Source organism: Mytilus trossulus, chromosome 10 (genome assembly GCF_036588685.1).
Source record: "Mytilus trossulus isolate FHL-02 chromosome 10, PNRI_Mtr1.1.1.hap1, whole genome shotgun sequence".
Lineage (NCBI taxonomy): Eukaryota > Metazoa > Mollusca > Bivalvia > Mytilida > Mytilidae > Mytilus > Mytilus trossulus.
In genome coordinates, this window is record NC_086382.1 from 61,286,746 (window position 1) to 61,294,868 (window position 8,123).

General features: G+C 31.5%; 1 long non-coding RNA gene across 1 annotated transcript; it reads right to left on the minus strand.

Annotated features, from left to right (window-relative positions):
* Window positions 1–4,459: 4,459 nt before the first annotated feature.
* On the minus strand, window positions 4,460–7,785 carry LOC134686448 (uncharacterized). Its single transcript, XR_010101615.1, has 3 exons — window positions 7,513–7,785; window positions 7,042–7,372; window positions 4,460–5,070 (listed from the first exon to the last, which is right to left on the minus strand). It is a non-coding gene; the product is annotated as an uncharacterized LOC134686448 (long non-coding RNA).
* Between the last annotated feature and the right edge of the window lie 338 nt (window positions 7,786–8,123).

Below are 8,123 nucleotides of genomic sequence, written 5' to 3' on the forward strand. Positions count from 1 at the left end.
TGACAGGACGTAGCTGCAAACTTGATACATCTTTCACAGCCAGACGGACGCCCCACTTTAACAAGCTTTTTACTGCCGGTCAGAACAGGACCAAGTGAGCATATTTCTATTCCCAACTCACCCTTAGCTTGGGGCTTATGATATTTGTGATAGGGCCCCTTGTGATAGCATAACCGATCGAGTTTTTTTATTAGGTCTTGAATTTGACTACAATTTTCTGTACTTAAAAATGATTGAATTTTCAGGACTGTAAAATTACTAAAATTTTCAGTACTGAAAAATGACTGAAATTTTCAGTACTGAAAAATGACTGAAATTTTCAGTACTGAAAAATGACTAAAATTTTCAGTACTGAAAAATGGCTGAAATTTTCAGTACTGAAAAATGGCTGAAATTTTCAGTACTGAAAAATGGCTGAAATTTTCAGTACTGAAAAATGGCTGAAATTTTCAGTACTGAAAAAAGGCTGAAATTTTCAGTACTGAAAAATTACTGTAATTTTCAGTACTGTTATCAACTTTTTCCCAACATTACTGAAAATGATATAAAAATTAATGTACTGAATAGTGATGTTTCCTAAAAGTACTGTTTATATAGCGGCATTTAATGTACTGATTAGTAATGTTTCCTAAAAGTACTGTTTATATAGCGGCATTTAATGTACTGATTAGTAATGTTTCCTAAAAGTACTGTTTATATAGCGGCATTTAATGTACTGATTAGTAATGTTTCCTAAAAGTACTGTTTATATAGCGGCATTTAATGTACTGATTAGTAATGTTTCATAAAAGTACTGTTTTTATAGCGGCATTTAATGTACATGTAAACGCTAGTCAAATTGTTGGTAGTGTATGATTCAAGGTCTAATTATTAAAGGACTTACTTACCACAGATTGAAAGAACTTTTATTGAATCGTTTGTCAAGTATAAAAAATATCTAGCATGCTAAGCTAGTTTTTGAAATACGTCTTACAAGTACTTTTAACTATTGTCTCTGTATTGAAATCTTTCCTTAGCATTGGACAATTACATTATAGTAACGTTTACTAGCTATTTGTAAAGGAAACACATAACCAATAAAAATGAATGAAGTATATACATAAATTTATAAGTGATCATACATACTACATCTTTAAATCGGAGATGGATGGAACCTTTTAAAAAGTTTATGATTTTCAAAGTGCGTGTACGAAGATATAAATTATATATCAATATACTAAATAAATAAATGATTGAGAATACGCTAAAGTAATAAAAAGTCAAGAGAATTTCAGAACGCAATTTGGTTCCGAACAATATCTATCACGCTTTGTGCATGCAGACTCCACGCGGCCTTCACGTGATTTTACTATTTTTAGAATAATTGCATAGTAACCAAATGCACTTGATTCAACCTTTACTAATTATGCAACATTTTTGACCTGGTCGTGATTAATGTCCTATAATAAGAACCCATGCAGCTTTCACCTGATTCTCTATTTATAGAAAAATGTCAGAGTAACCTGTCCATATGAACTTGATTGATTCTTAGCATGTTATTTATACGGAGCGCCTAAATAAATATCTTATTAACAGAATTTGTAGTGTCAGAAGTTATATTAATTTATTTATGGCATCTTAAACTGTAAATACATACTATACGCTTGTATACCCGAATATAAAAAAATAGAGGCTAATAGGGTGGTAAAGTATAAAGAAATTTAAACAAAATAATTAAACAAAAATAAAGAATACAGACCATTGACATGATAATGGGAAAAATACAGAAATTCGCGACTTCCATCGAAACACTCTTTAAGCAACAGTTGCGATTAGCTCATTGGTGAAGGTCGAAAATGCTTTATTTTTCGTATTTTTTAAAGCAACTTCTAAATATAATGCATTTGGTTTCGCTCATTGTTGAAGGCCGTAAATGCTTCACTTTTCATATTTTTTAAACAAATTCTAACTAAATATAATGCATTTGATTTTTCTCATTGTTGGAGGCCGTAAATGCTTCACTTTTCAAATTTTGCTGTGTCCATATCAACGGCTGCCATTTTGACCTTTTTCAAAAGAGATGTCAAAAACATTTCACTTAAGTCTAATATTCTGTCAGAACATGCTACTTTTACGTTGTTCCCCCAAAGGTTTCACTTTGTTTGCTACATGCAAACTCCAAGCAGCCTTGACTTGATTTTCAGAATTGTTAAATTGAAAAATCCCGATGTATCCGAATATTTAAGAACAATCCCAAAACAACCGAATGAACTTTCGTCAGGCTTTATTATATATCAATATACTAAATAAATAAATGATTGAGAATACGCTAAAGTAATAAAAAGTCAAGAGAATTTCAGAACGCAATTTGGTTCCGAACAATATCTATCACGCTTTGTGCATGCAGACTCCACGCGGCCTTCACGTGATTTTACTATTTTTAGAATAATTGCATAGTAACCAAATGCACTTGATTCAACCTTTACTAATTATGCAACATTTTTGACCTGGTCGTGATTAATGTCCTATAATAAGAACCCATGCAGCTTTCACCTGATTCTCTATTTATAGAAAAATGTCAGAGTAACCTGTCCATATGAACTTGATTGATTCTTAGCATGTTATTTATACGGAGCGCCTAAATAAATATCTTATTAACAGAATTTGTAGTGTCAGAAGTTATATTAATTTATTTATGGCATCTTAAACTGTAAATACATACTATACGCTTGTATACCCGAATATAAAAAAATAGAGGCTAATAGGGTGGTAAAGTATAAAGAAATTTAAACAAAATAATTAAACAAAAATAAAGAATACAGACCATTGACATGATAATGGGAAAAATACAGAAATTCGCGACTTCCATCGAAACACTCTTTAAGCAACAGTTGCGATTAGCTCATTGGTGAAGGTCGAAAATGCTTTATTTTTCGTATTTTTTAAAGCAACTTCTAAATATAATGCATTTGGTTTCGCTCATTGTTGAAGGCCGTAAATGCTTCACTTTTCATATTTTTTAAACAAATTCTAACTAAATATAATGCATTTGATTTTTCTCATTGTTGGAGGCCGTAAATGCTTCACTTTTCAAATTTTGCTGTGTCCATATCAACGGCTGCCATTTTGACCTTTTTCAAAAGAGATGTCAAAAACATTTCACTTAAGTCTAATATTCTGTCAGAACATGCTACTTTTACGTTGTTCCCCCAAAGGTTTCACTTTGTTTGCTACATGCAAACTCCAAGCAGCCTTGACTTGATTTTCAGAATTGTTAAATTGAAAAATCCCGATGTATCCGAATATTTAAGAACAATCCCAAAACAACCGAATGAACTTTCGTCAGGCTTTATTATATATCAATATACTAAATAAATAAATGATTGAGAATACGCTAAAGTAATAAAAAGTCAAGAGAATTTCAGAACGCAATTTGGTTCCGAACAATATCTATCACGCTTTGTGCATGCAGACTCCACGCGGCCTTCACGTGATTTTACTATTTTTAGAATAATTGCATAGTAACCAAATGCACTTGATTCAACCTTTACTAATTATGCAACATTTTCGAATAATTATCTAGAAAATATTTCAATAGGTTCTAAAATTTATATTGTAAATATACACACTGCAGTTATTAATAGATAAATAAAATAATAACTTGTACCCTTTAATACATCCAATCACAGCGTTCTTAAGTTGACTTCCTTCGCCCTGTCTTGGGTACACAAAAGGCCAACCTAATGCTGGGAAAATGTAATACTACCGTTTTCCCTATACATCAAACATCATGAAATTGAATATTTTGTCCAGAACTAAACGAATGAAAATTTTGATAGATCCAAATTTTATTCAGATTGTACTATAAAGAAACCGAAGTTTTTTTTTCAATTTATTTACATAAACTTATAAAAACAACTGCAGCATTACTATTATATGTAGACCTTCATTGCATAAAACAATGGAAATAACATTGTATATTGATATAAACGATCAAACTTGTAAAGATAATATACAAATGTTCAGTAAACGCAAACACGGTATAAACCAGTCAAATATGGACATGAATGTAATCTTTATTCGTGTGGCTAATACAATTATTTTTAATAATAACAGTAGTAAAGTATTTGTTATAAAGTGGTAAACACAGTAAGTTACAACAAACCGATCTTACATGAGGCCCTCACATACAAATTACAATCAAAACCGAAACATATTTACACTTAGTTCACTTATAATTTAAGGTAACATTATAAAAAAAGAAGCAATTCAAAATATACATAAAGTACAATTAAAACAAAATCAATCAAATATAAAAAAAAAGATAATAACACATATCAAAATAATACATTGCAGAACAAATAGATTGATAAGGACTGTGTAAGGAACTTCTGTATACTTTATCTTAAACCAATTTTTATTATATAGCATTCTAGAATATACAAAACATTTCATAAACAACTTAAACTTTAGATAATGATTTATTATTCGTATTTGTAAAGGTTTTTGTAATTTTTTTTTTTAATTTTCGCCTAGATATTTGGTCGAAATACGATAGTTCTGTGCTGCAATCAATTGCCTAAAGATCATCACATGGTTATATTTGTAGATTTATGTAACGTTTTTTCTCCAATTGATTTTCAAGTGGGTGTACATCCCTCTCAAACAAATGCATGCTAGTACTGTCTGCTATTTCATGCAATATTGATTGGTACAGATTATGATATTCATGTCTTTGATCCACTTCAACGTCTCGCCAACTTAGAGAGCCACTATCACCAATATTATGTTCAATTGTGTCATTTGATGACACACTTTGATGGTTATTTAAACTTTCGTGTACACTCGCAATGTTTAAAGATAAATCAGAAGTGTCATCACTATCTTCGAATGGACGAATGTTTATTATTCTTGAAGGGATTGTTCCAATTTCGTCGTAACTTTCGGTTTGATTTTCGCCATTCAAAGACGACTGTCTTCTTCGTCGATAAAACCAAATGTGAGATGCTTGAATATACAGGACAAGTACGACTGATAAAGTAACAACTATGACCAAATACATCTTTAGATGTTTGCTGTTGTGAGTCTCCTCTATAATAAAAACATATTGTAATAAAACTCTGTTAAGTATCACTGGCAAAACATTATAATGTAAATTATAAGAATTGTAGCATCTTTTGACGTTCTGTTTAAATTTCAAAAAGCCAACAGTAATTTCATTTTAGTAAAGTTTGCATATCGGATCTAACAACTTTATGCATACATATTAAAATATTGAATATTGAAAGCTTAGTTTGGCCTTTTTTATTTCTTTTCTTTTCTTTTTTTTCATTTTTTTCTTCTTTTTTCTTCTATTTTTTTAATCGAGCGTCACTAACGAGTTTTTAAGTAGAAAAAAATCAATCCTGATATCTATGATGAGCTGAATATAGAAATGGGCAAAAAAGACAATGTCATCACGCGTTTATTAAACTGTAAACAGAGATATAGTAACAGATAGGTGTATCGCCATTTACAAAGGAAAAGCTGCCTAAAAATGAAGTACATTATGACTATCAAAACTAACAAAAGATAATTGATATCGAGTGATATATAATTCTCACCAGTTGTTATAATTATTTATCTTTTGGTCAACACTCTCATTGTGTGAAAGTATGAAAAAATCAATCTGCGAATCCTTTATCTAGATTTTTGCACAAACCATTGTGACGGTATATATCCTGTTCTGGAATCGAAACTTATCATTCGACATTTGAAAACTTTGTGTACGCTTCAGAATGATTAATAGAATTTGAAAACAAGAATGATTTGTATTTTATTTCAGAAATCACGTGTGAAGAAAATTGTCGTTACCTTTAAAAGGTGAAATCACAAAAATACTGAACTTAGAGGAAAATCAATTCGGAAAGTCCATAATCACATGGCAAATCAAATAAAAAAACGCATCAAACACGAATGGACAAGAACTGTCATTTTCCTGACTTGGTACAGGCATTTTCAAATGTAGAAAAAGTCACCAATGACCTAACAAATAGCTAATGAAAATGTCGAATTATAGGTTCATAATGATAAACAAGCCAACGAAATTAACGAAGTTTTCAAATTATTTGTTTTCGTATCAAACCCCGTGCATTGCAGTGTGATACGGGAAAAATCTATTCATGCGAGAAAAAGATAACACAGGTTACAAACATTAGAGAGCCTGTGTCGCTCACCTTGGTCTATGTGAATATTAAACAAAGGAAGCAGATAAATTCATGACAAAATTGCGTTTTGGTGATGGTGATGTGTTTATACATCATTCTTTACTGAACATTCTTGCTGCTTACAATTATCTCTATCTTTAATGATTGGCCCAGTAGTTTCAGTGGAAAATGTTAGTAAAAAGTTACAAATTTTATGAAAATTGTAAAAAATTGTCTATAAAGGGGTCAATTGACCATTTCAGTCATGTTGACTTATTTGAAATCTTGCTGTTCTGAACAATATTGCAGTTTATCTTTTTCTAAAAATATACTCAAGATATTAACCAAAACAGCAAAATTTCCTTAAAATTACCAATTCAAGGACAGCAACCCAACAACGGAATGTCGGATTCGTATGAAAATTTCAGGGCTGATAGATCTTTACCTGATAAACCATTTTACGCCTTGTCAGATTTGCTCTAAATGTTTTGGGTTTTGAGTTATAAGCCAAACACTGCATTTTAACCCTATGTTCTATTTTAGCCATGGCGGCCATCTTGGTTGGTTGGCCGGGTCACCGGACACATTTTTTAAACTAGATACCCCAATGATGATTGTGGCCAAGTTTGGTTTAATTTGGCCCAGTAGTTTCAGAGGAGAAGATTTTTGTAAAAGTTAACGACGACGAACGACAGACGCAGGACGACGGACGCCGACGGACGCCGGACGCAAAGTAATGGGAAAAGCTCACTTGGCCCTACGGTCCAGGTGAGCTAAAAATAATGGTTCTATCAGCTCAAATTAGATTCAAAATCAGTTTCTCCTCCAGGTCAATTCAGTTCCATAAGATACTATTCAATAAAAAAAAAAAACCTACCCACTGGTAAAATCGAAAAGTTTAATGGCGAAGAACCATTTAAGTTCCAAATCCTGAGTTCGTAATATGTGAAATCATATTCCTCTAAGATTGCTGTTGTTATATCTATTTTGAAGCCGCTAATGTGGATTTTTTTTCCAGCAGGTCGGTAGCATTTGTTTTTCTGAAGTTATTTTAAACTGTACAATGTTGTTACTTTCTTCGTCGTTCAGACTCTTCAATTCCACTCTTTCAACACCTGGGTTACTGTAGACATCAAAAGTCATTTTACAATTCCTTTCGAGACTGCAGAGCTTTGTTTGATAACTTGTATTTAAAAATACAGGCTTGCCTAAAAAAACTACAACAATTAGTTTTTTAATATACAAAACAAAATGCCAATAATAAAATGTCAATAATAAAAACAGTATATACAAAACACCTTTTATAATTATTATGGAATAAAGATATCATCAATGTTTAAATATATACCTGGTAATTTGACCAGATAAGATCCTTTTTGTTTCATATTCCCTTTGTTGTCACGTATTCCGTTGCTGGTTGTACATGTGTATATACCATTCCTAATATAGGGATATTCTGTATCATCTAAAGCAAGCGTTCCATTTGAAAAACCATCGAGGAAACGGATGTGCTCCCCATACTCTGATTGATGGTTCCACTTGTAGAAAGTGTAAACGTTTGGAACACCTCTGGCGATACAATCAATATACTCTGATCTATTGATTAACTGAATATCTGGTGGGTCTTATGAAGTGAATCAAAATATAAAAAAGTCAATTAATTCATACATGACTTTTTTGTGGGGTTTTTTTCAAATTATTTTTTGAGCCAAATAACTATTATCTGAAAAGCATGCAATAGGAATAACAAGTGCTACGTAAGCTTAAGGATGAGCAGGTAATTCCCCACTTGTGGTATCCGTATATAAACATTGGTTGTGTTGTTTGTGAAATAAGTTAGAACTGCCGTGATATTATCCAGCCAGGAAATATAAGTCCTATAGCTGATTTTGTTTTTCTTTGACCACTGCTCTTCATCAAATAAATAAACATAATGCTATTTTTTTTTCTATCTTTGAA